This window comes from Elaeis guineensis, chromosome 6 (assembly GCF_000442705.2).
Source record: "Elaeis guineensis isolate ETL-2024a chromosome 6, EG11, whole genome shotgun sequence".
NCBI classification, from domain to species: Eukaryota; Viridiplantae; Streptophyta; class Magnoliopsida; order Arecales; family Arecaceae; genus Elaeis; species Elaeis guineensis.
The window spans coordinates 6,184,222-6,195,105 of NC_025998.2; the positions used below are offsets into that span (position 1 = coordinate 6,184,222).

At 37.1% G+C, this 10,884-nt stretch overlaps 1 long non-coding RNA gene across 2 annotated transcripts; it reads right to left on the minus strand.

Moving 5' to 3' along the window:
• Nucleotides 1-2,967: 2,967 nt before the first annotated feature.
• Nucleotides 2,968-10,680, minus strand: LOC140858425 (uncharacterized). 2 transcript variants are annotated; one of them, XR_012141999.1, is made up of 3 exons: nucleotides 9,858-10,680; nucleotides 6,533-6,631; nucleotides 2,968-3,423 (listed from the first exon to the last, which is right to left on the minus strand). It is a non-coding gene; the product is annotated as an uncharacterized lncRNA (long non-coding RNA). The 2 variants fall into 2 exon arrangements; XR_012142000.1 differs by lacking the exon at nucleotides 6,533-6,631.
• Nucleotides 10,681-10,884: the final 204 nt, after the last annotated feature.

Here is a 10,884-nt window from a genome sequence, read left to right on the forward strand (position 1 = left end):
CTTGGACTCATGGACGAAAGCTTAACTATAAGGAAGTTAACAGCAATTCTATCAGGAGTCTCTGTTGCACTTATGCATCTTTCATGCAGCTCCTGCATTTCCAAAAGTCTAAGGAGCTAGAACAACCTTTATTCCTTGCAGAAATAATTAACACACAAGATGATCATTGTCATGCATGGAGGACTTTCTGATATAGGTCTCATAAAACATCAAAATGAATATTATTGCATTTATTCCAACTATTTGGTGTCAGCTTTTAGAACCATCTCCACCTATTCTTATATACCGCATCTGTTGTCTTGCCGTTGATGGCTTGCTTCAACTTTGAAACGATTAAGAAAAGAAACCAGCTCAGTATGTTGCAAAGATCACTAATTCCGTCTGACACTAATTGTGATTGGAACTGAGTTATTTAATAGGTAATTGTGTACAAAGGAACTTTGATGGGAACTAGTTAGTTGTACGTGACAGAAGTAAGCATCAGTTTTATTCTAACAGGAATGCCTAAAAAACTTTGGTGAAACCTGTACATTGGCTCCATTATAATATTGTCGATCTTGGCTCCATGACAGCGTTCGAATTGGATATTGCTAATTCATAGTACATTTGTACTTATCAGTTAAAGATCCACCCAACTTTCAGCAGCAAGTACGCTGCCTGGTGAAGCGTTTGGGCATGTTAATGAAGAATGCAGTGCCCTGTTTAATGCCATGAAACACGGAACGTTCATGCTGACAAGATGCAGGTTATGCATCGAGAACATTACATGCCAGTATGTTAATTATTCTCGAGCAAGCAACCGTACTGCTGGCATCATTTTCAAATTAGGTAGATCATTAAAATATAAACTTAGCCACTAGTGAAGGTGAAAAAGTGAAGCATCTTGAGTGGAAGCTACTAAAAATAAGCAGCATCAAACTTTCAAAAAGATCTTTTTGGTACTAATGGTAGATAGAGTATGCTGTTTAGCCTCCAATATATATATATATATATATCCATAGTTATCAATCAATAATGCCCACTTTTAAAAGCCAGAGAACATATCTTGTCATAAAACTATATAGTGGAGTTAGTTTTAATCTTTGTTAAGAAGTCGCAGGAGGATTCAAGGCTACATTGTGCCTTTTTTAATCATAAAGCAAATTCCTGGTATAGCATTCCAGGGAATTACACCCCATCTCGATCAGACTACGTTACCATGTTTGACTTAGAAAAAGTATTTTAACATTAAAGAACGGATTGCCAAAATCCAAAATTCGAAAGCACAAAGAGCCAGGCGGGAACTTTTTCCCCTGCGGCAATCCTTCTCCCAGAAATGGAGCATATATTTTGTTCGAACCTGAACCAAACCACTTTTCTTATACATTGCAACTTGCAAGCACTCTCCCTTTTTTTTTTTTTTTTTTTTTTTTTTGCCTCTGGATTGCCACCTTTTCTCTCTAGATTGCCTGATATATAATGAAGTCTCGATCATGGTGTACACGTAATACGACATTCTGTATCACGTAGCTTCCATTTGAGTATCAAAACAAACTACGAGACAGAACAAAATTAAGGTGGACATACATCCTCAGCCATTTTCGTAGCCCTAACATCCTGTGTCTCTGTTCACATGTAACGTCTAATTTTCTCGAAATTTAAAGATCATGCCGACAGTAATGATTAGATGCACAAATTTGAATGATAAAAACATCATATATTATAAGGACATTAGGTATCAAAACAATTCCCATGTACATCTATTATAATCCTAGTCATGAATTCTTACAACCAGTTGTTATATATTTTAAACAAATAGCATATGCAAGGGAACAAGTTTGGTACCATGTTTCCTTTTTTTCCTATATAAATGATTGCCTGGAGTTAGCCAACATGCTAGACTCAACTAAAGCAGTTTTCATGTTAAATCTCATGCAAACAGGTATAAACACAAGTATTTTAGTAAGTAATCATCTTGGTCTAATTGCTTAAAGTATAAAATCTTTAGATTTAATTATGACACGAAATAACCGCGAATTGGAGTTGGTCCTGGTGGTCATGTCTCTCCGCTTGGCTAGCAAAGATTCTAGATTTAATTATGGTAGTGTATTTTCAAAATCTGGATCTAAGTAATCATAGCACAGGTAGATTTCTCTTCTATTTTTTTGGGATAAAAGAATTACTTTATCTCATACTTGGTTAAACTACTTTCTTCTTCTTTCTCATCATCTGGTTCTTTTGTTTATCCCGTTAACATAATTTTCTAGCTAATCTCAACAATTTGCCTCACTTAAAAATGCTCAAGCTTCCAAATTAAAAAACCCTCTATAGCTTGCAAATCTCTGGTATCATACAAAGAACCCATGCAGGAGTACATTTATCATCACTGTCATTTAATTTCTTTATGCACATTATGTATTGCATACTGTTCTTTAAAATGTAAAAATAAAATATAAAGCCACTAGTTAAATAATTCCATACGACTTAATCCCTCCTTTGTAACCTTTACATAGAAAAGTTCATCCTCACATCAAATGCAATGATTGTTGATTACACAATATAAAAAGGTTGGAAATTAAATTTTTAATAACTTTGTAATAACAAAATCGCATCAAAGTCTACATCATTGCGTCATGGGTGATTATCAATTCAAGAACACCATGAACTAATAAATAAGACCACCACCTAAATGAGAGGATTCTTGGACATGATTAAACTATGAAAAGGTAGAAATTATCAGGTTAAACTATGAATTCATCCCTCATCACATTCCTATCAAGGCTAAATTTAATGGGCCTTAGGAATATACTTTCCATCAATTCACTCCTCTTGAATCTTTTGCAAGGAAATTAATGGTAGACCCCAGAAGTCATTCATGTTGTATTACTTACACAACTCAAAGAGTGATTGGTGGGTCATGGAAGCAACTAGACTGTGATTTGCTGCTGCTTCTGGGTCCCCCACTCTTTTCATGATGCCCAAATTCAAAAAAGCTTGGCATTACTAAAAGCAGAAAGTTGATCCTTGTACTCATTCCAAAAAGACACAAGCTAAGTAAATGAAACTATAACCCTTACAGCAATCTTGATGTAAGCTGTGGGGAGAGAACACAATCTATAGAGTTTGGCAACTCACGCTAATTGGTGTAGCTTTAAAGATTGAGTAGATAAAAAATTGATCAGTGGGAAGGGACCAACTCCACCATAACCTAGAAGCAACAAAAGTAAAACTTCATACAAGGAACTATCAGTGACAGAAGGTGGTGTACAGATTGCCAAAGCATCAATTTGTGGATAGAGCGCTGGCTTAGCGTGCGTGCCAAAAGTTCTGCAGGCATAGCAATGCCTCCATGGCCCCAAGTGATAGGGGGAGTCTGATTCACCTTTATGGCACCTACTTGATTACTTCCCTTGCTGTCCACCAAAAAGAGGGGAAACTATACCACTACAATTTGGAGCATTGAAGATGAGGGTCATAGTTAGTGGCCTGAGAATCAGACTGGAAGCAAAGAAAATGATCATTGTTTTATTAAAAGAATAATCATATTACCTATTACACAAACAAGGGTTAAAGTTCATTTTAGATTTAAAGATTAATGATAAACATTGCAATGTTAAGATAGAGGTTGCACATAATGACAAGTGGAAAAGTTTGTATAAAAAATGGCATTCAAAATAATTATAATGTTAAGATAGAGGCTGCATGTAATGATAAGTGGAGAAGTTATGTAGAAAATTGGCATTCCAGGTTTAGAAAAGGTTCAATTAATAAGGTGTTTTGGTTTACAGTAGAATAACAAGATTTTGTGATTTTTGTGTGTCGACAGAAAATCAATGTAAGATATTGTGTGATTCTGAATGTTAATGAAAAGTGCAACTTTCATTCTTATACTACTTTCTTCTTTTAGTAAAGTTAAAAACTTTCTCTAAAAATTCTCTACCACAGATTCCTAATTTTAGCATTTAGCAAAATGAGTGATGTCAAGCCAGGGTTCTGAACTTGAGTGTGATGTGGGTGGCGGATGAGCTTGTGGGGGACCAAGATAGGGAGCCTATAGGTTGGCAATCCTTAGAATAGGAACTCATTGACCTTGATGCAGAATAAGTAGACTTTGGTGAAGTCAACCTCATTTAAAAAGCTTACCACAAACAAGCATTGTACCGCTAATCTAGGGTTATCTTTACGGAACCTACCATATGATTGGTTCCATGAAAGGCTACTCCCATGAACTTGAAGTCAATTTGAGCCACTGTCACCATTCCATCCACATTTTCTTTAGTATCATCATATTCTTGTGATCTTTGAAAGTAGTGTATGGCACATTGTATGGAAGAAAATAACAATCTTTTTTGACAATCACCTGACTTGATCGATTTTTTAACAACGCTTTGTGGAAAAGTTCATCTTAATAATCTTCATTAACTGCTCAAATCAAATCATAAAATAAAAACGGCAAGATGTTTCACTCCAAATATGAAAATTCTTGCAACCATTAGAGATTGTACCAAGTTCAGCTAATAATGTTTACCAGCAACCGGTCAGGTTGCCTCGGCAACCAAGCAGGCTAGTGGCTGCCTGAGTCATCCACTAGGTGGCCCCTTCATGCAGCCCAACTGCCCAGTGAGCACATAAGTCGCCCACCTAAAGATGCCATTGGCCCATCCCCATTCACTAGAGTCATTTGAACATTGACATACATTAATTATTTGCGATTTTACATGTTGTATAATTTGTGAGAAACTACAATTTACTGTCCTTGTTACAGCCCAAATGAATGAGTTCGCCTCGGTTCACCTATTTCTTTGTCATTTTGTGATTTATTTGTTTTCTAGCCATTCATATATGAAAAGATTTTAATCATTGTACCTTTTCCTTTATTTGACAAGTTAATCATTCTCAAATTTTCATATTTTTAGGTGCCCCCTATGGTGCACCATGCTGTCCTATAGCTACTGCCATAACACCTCAGCAGCCTCCAAGAACGGTCGATGAATCAGAGAATTGGGTCATAAGTGCCTATGGAAATGCTTGTGACAAGTGGGAGGGATGACTAGAGATCTGTTCTGACTAGGCCTGTCACTTAGGCCCACAAGCGGGACAAGTTGGGTTCAGGGCAAGCATTACTCGGCTCCAACCTGGTTGTCTTGAGTCATGATTTTGAGCCCATATCCAAAACATTAAGTAACCAAATAACCTAGAATCAGGTTTATGGACAATTTTTTAGAGCCGCTGAGACATTCAAGTCCAAATCAGGTCAAGTCAAAGTTTAAATCCAATTCAATATTTATTTTAAAAAAAACTAATTTATTATGTATTTTGAAAGACAATTAATAGGGACATGGATAATGAGTAAACAGTAAAAAAAGATAAAAAAGAAGTATTAACAAGGATTTCTATTATTGATGTTGTTGACATGAACATAAGAACATGGCTTAACCTCGACTAAACTTCAACCTACAAATAAATAAAATAATAATGTAAAAAGTTTGATTCAAGGCTTAGTTATAATGTTATATTTTCATTTCTTTTTTGATGAATAAAATGTTTTGTTTCAAAGAGTGATAATATATTTCTTTCACAAGACATAGAGTAATAATATATTTGCCCATATATTAAATGGTTTTTCTTTCTAAATTCATAGTTCATGAATAAGAGTTTGATTTTGTAGTTTTTTGAAACATTAGAATAAGTTAAACTTTATGTCAAGCTAAAACCAAGCTTGAAACAAGCTTAGTCCAAGCTTCAGAAACAAGCTCAAATTGATTTTGACTCATATCAAACCATCAAGATAAACATGAGTTCTGCTTGACTTTAAAAAGGTCTGATTTTGCTTGACCAGATAATATATGAGCTAAGCTTATCTCAAACTTCAGGCCTGGAATTAGTTTCAAGCTAACCTTCATCCCAAACCTGAGTTCAATCAAAGCTTAGCTCAATTATAATAACCATGGTTGTGACTAGAAACACCACCTAAGCTTAGCTCAATTATAATAACCATGGTTGTGACTAGAAACACCACCTAAGCTTAGCTCAGTTATAATAACCATGGTTGTGACTAGAAACACCACCTAAGATTAGCCCAATTATAATAACCATGGTTCTGACTGGAAACACCACCTGCCCTGTGAAAAGATGAAGACGGACCAAATTAACTCAACAAACAAAATGATCAGGATTATTATCCCAAAAAAAAAGGGACCAGCACCATCAAGAGGTTCAGAATTCTACATCCTAGTAACAAACACCATGCTTCAGTTCGATTTCAACAGCTGTCGACTTCTTGTTTGTATTATGATAGATCACATAATCAACATAATTGTATTGTCATAAACATGAATCTCAAGAATCATTTCAATTAAAACTGAACTATGTATTTTGATCAATTTGTTACTGATCTAAAAATCTTTTTCACACCAAAAAAAAAAAAAATGAAGATTCTATTGGATATTTGAAATTGTGATGATCCAAAAATGTAATAAGTGAATATAAAAGGCTATGCAAGCAAATTAAAACAGAAGGTACCACAATAAAGAATCTTTCTTCGTCCAACTACCTATTTGTATAGCATGGAGCTCTCTCAGCTTCTATGAGCACCATGGTGCCAAATCCTTGACAACAAGCTTTGCCATTTTGATCAGACCACCTTCCAAACCTATTCAGAATAGTGAATAGAATAGAATAGTCGTGCACTTTCAAAGTCTAGCTCTAAAATAGTCATCTTGATCTTATACCAGCGACTTTTCCATTGCCTAGGAAAAGCCTAAAGACCATGAATTGTTATTTTCAGATAGCATAACAGACAAAAAAGAGGGGAAAAACTAGCAATAATACAGAATTGCATCTCAAGGAAGATTTTGAGAGTGGAAGATTTAGAGTGTCTAGCACAAGATTAGACTACTTTCAGGCATTCCAACATGAAGTGGCTAGAATTAAGTTTCAGACAAGAGGAATGGTCGGTCATTGGAATGTGTTATAAGGGCCATACACACATAGAAGAACATTCTTTAATATATTCATCAAGCACCTGCAGGTGACATGACCTGCCAGGTGGGGCCATAAAAGTGGAACATAACCAGCTTGTATGAGCAGTGTCCACAACCCACTATACAAGATCATATGCATGTCAAGCATTTCTCGTCTAGCAAAACAGGCCAAAATACAGAATTTACCGCATGAATACCAAGTAATGATAAGAAGAACTTAAACCATGTCCATTTACTTTCAAAACCATAAAACATTCACATTAGATAAGCAAATTCTTTATATGGAGAGAACAAAGATTTGCTAGACTCAAAATCTAGAAGATCAATATTGATGACCTATAAATTTTGAGCAAAAGTTAGAAAACTATTTCCATGATATGACAAACAACACTAGGTTTCTCTCAAGTAATCAATACCTAAATATCTTACGATCACATGACTGGAATAGGACCCTAGAACAACTATGAACTTTCTCAAAAAACAAGTATGAACTTGAGAATCACCAATCTTTGTTACTAATCAGAAACCTCATTTACTTTATTATCAGTAGAATATTGGATGCCACTATTTGATGAATAGTCTCAACATCACTGGCTAAATAAGTCCACCAATATTCGAGATTTCATTTTCCCAATCTGCAAAAGCAACAGCAGACCAATAAACTTCTAAACAATACGGAAACAAGAAAGTAGGGACAGGTGGGTGTATTTTTTTTTCTTTTTGGGGAGGTGCAGGGGTTGCACCTCTGCAGAGCAAGAACTGCAAAAGAAATTTAGCATTGCATGAACCTTTCTAAGAGAAGTGGCGACATAACAAGATATGCATCCCGAGAAGCACCAACAGGTTAGCAAACCCAAGTTTTCTCAGAGAATTTACCTTCAAGTATCTTCAAATATGTTAACTAAAAATAGTTGATAATGAGAGTCTAATCTGGTAATTACTAATTAGTTTCGTAAACAATTTAACTTCTAGTAAACCATCATGGCCACTTCATGCGTACTGCAAGGCCGTCAAGGACCTCAAGACAAAATGATCAGTTCCATGCAATCCAAGAATTCTTGGAAAGAAAGTCCACTTAAGGATATTCCTTTTTCAACAACTCCACCTAAAACTTGTCAACATCAAGTAGCAGAGCTTCCAAAACAGTGAAGTCCTCATGTAAGAGGATTTATTGATACTGCTATATAGGAGTTGTAGATAATCATAAACCTATGTGGTTAGCTTGTTTTCAGCTAACATTGTCGCTTTGCTGAAAATCATATTTACAAAGTTAAAATTCTGAAATAAAATATGCAGACAATAGTCAAACATATATTAATTGAGAAATCATCTTTTAGATCCAACATTAGAGTGGCACTTAAAGCTTCAGTTTCAAAAATAGTCAGGCCACTAGCTCTTGCACGAGTCAAACAAGACACGTGTATCAAGTCTAAGATTTTTGTAAATTTTGCACAATTTAAAGGCCATCTTTGAGATATTTATGCTGCTTTTGTTTGTTTCACTCCGAGCACAATATATGGTGGCAGAGCAAATCATATTAGAAGTCAAATTCCCAGGTAAAACAGACCAATAGATTTTTTTATTTATTTTTTTGAAGAAAAGGTGGATTTGCACATTGTTTCTATTTACAAAATGTAACCAACATACAGAAGGCCTCCAAGAAAGAAGAAACGAACAATTCATAGCAACTAGAACAAGGACATAGAGAGAGGGGGCAAACCTACTAAATGCCTTGATCAAAAACCAAAACATAAACCCCACTCTGTAGCTCTAAACAAAAAGTGCAAACAAAGTGAAGAACTAGGAAGAGGATCAATAAATGTATAACAAATCAATAACTTGTTATACACGATTATGAAATGATTAAATGCAGAAAAGATGGACAATTAATTAACTTCTTTCCAACAAAAGCAGCAAAATAGCAAGGGGAGAACAATCTCTACTTGAAAGCTGACTTCAATATGAAATGTTATCTAGAACTTTCATTTATGAAAGCATTTCTCATCCTTGGACATGGCTCAACAACATGATCTCAAGAGATTGTTTCAGTACTATGATGTCAAACCTTCACCTATATACATCTTTTGGTACTTTATACGTTTGCTAGGAAGACATTTACTACTTGAAAATACATCCCAGACCTACCACTGTCAAGAAATGATTATTACATTAATGGCGAATCCAGGATGTCGTTTTAATATTCTACCTCCCACGTTTCTTGTCAATACCATCTTTGAAGATGAAGATGTTATACTACTGAGTTAAAAAAAGGCAGCAGAATGGAGTCTTCACCACCAAATCCACAAATTTCCACAACCATCGAAGATCACTGATTCCTAGTATGAAGAAGCATCAAAAAGAGATATTCTAGCTTAACCAGTGTTGTTTCCTACTGTAGTCTCTACAATAGACAGTTGTCTCCATCCCTAGATCTTCAAGCCTGATCCGACTTTCCAATGGATTCACAGAACTACCCAAGAGACAGATTGGGATATGGCTCAAAAGCTATCTTCACGACACACTGCCAAAGCTACTCTTCACGACACACGTGCGCATACATGCACAAATACACAAAAAGGGAGGGGATGTATAGAACAAACGATGTACAACAGTACCCATCAATCACCCTTTTATAAGCTACTCTATCCAATCATTTTCTCCAGCTAACTAATTTGAGAAAGGAATCCACTATCATCGCATATTATAAAATAAAAGATCAGCTTTTGCTCTTCTTTAATTTCTGATACCTAGTCTATATCCACCAAAAACAAATACCCGTTAAGCGAAGCAGAAAGAACCTTCATCTATGAACAACCATCATTATCATTTAAACCAATGAGCAAACAAAGAAAAGGTAACATAATACATGAAAAGATTTCCAAAAGCATAACTCACCTCGAAACAAAATCGTAATGCCGACTCTACATGCAGCCGAATGTTGGGTTTGGCGCACAGGGCGTATCAAAACTCTCGAAGACCTCTGTTTTTCTTTCTTAATTTTTCCTTCTTCCCATCTCCGAAAAGCCTTCCAGACCAAGAAGACGATGACAACAACGAGAACCAGAGTCCACCACCGATGCAGCTGGTGCAGGAGACTCACCCTGAGGCAGCCACCCTGTCGCCGTAAATCCCACACTACGGCCGGCCTCTTCGTCACCGGCCGTCGGCGGTTTTCGATCCAGAGCGGCCGGTTGGCGTCGAGGAAGCCGGTGGCCCAGATGGTGAGACCCTCAACAGAGGTGGGGAGGACGCCGGCAAATTACAGACAGCAGGGCGCAGATTGAACAAGCCGCCGGTGGCGGCAGTGGAGCAGAGGGAGGATCCCCATCCCTCCGGCGGAGGGAGACCATGGAGCATTCGGTGAGGGAGTAGACGCCGTCCCAGACGGCGAAGATGTCGGCTATGCGGGGGCAATTCATGCGCACGATCTAGAGACCGTCGGCGAGGCGGGAGCCGCCGGGCGAGTGGTGAAGGCCTTTGAAGAAGTGGTAGAAGGAGCCGCCGACGTGATCGAGGAAGAGGTCGGGGCACGGCTCTCGCGAGGTGTCCGAAGATGCCATGGCGGCGAATCCAGTGGAGGGAGAGGTAGCGAAGGAAATCCAAGCGGCAGCCGGAGTAGGAGGTGGACTTGTTCTTGAATCGTAGTTCAAACATCTGTCGCTGGAGCACGCGCGTTAGTAAAATGCTAGGGCAAGTTGACGGCCAACAGAAATTTTGCGGAACGTCCCTGTTTGGATTGGACTAGATTTTCCTAACGCGATTTTGTAGGAGGAGAGGGCCCACTTGGGCAAGTCCTATTTTTTTTTTTTTCTTTTTTTTTTTTTTTTTTTTTTGGTAAAGGGACAAATCCTTCAAAACCGTTGGCTGGACATTTTAATAGCCTCTATTCCTACAAAAATACCTAAATAAGGCTTTTAGGTTT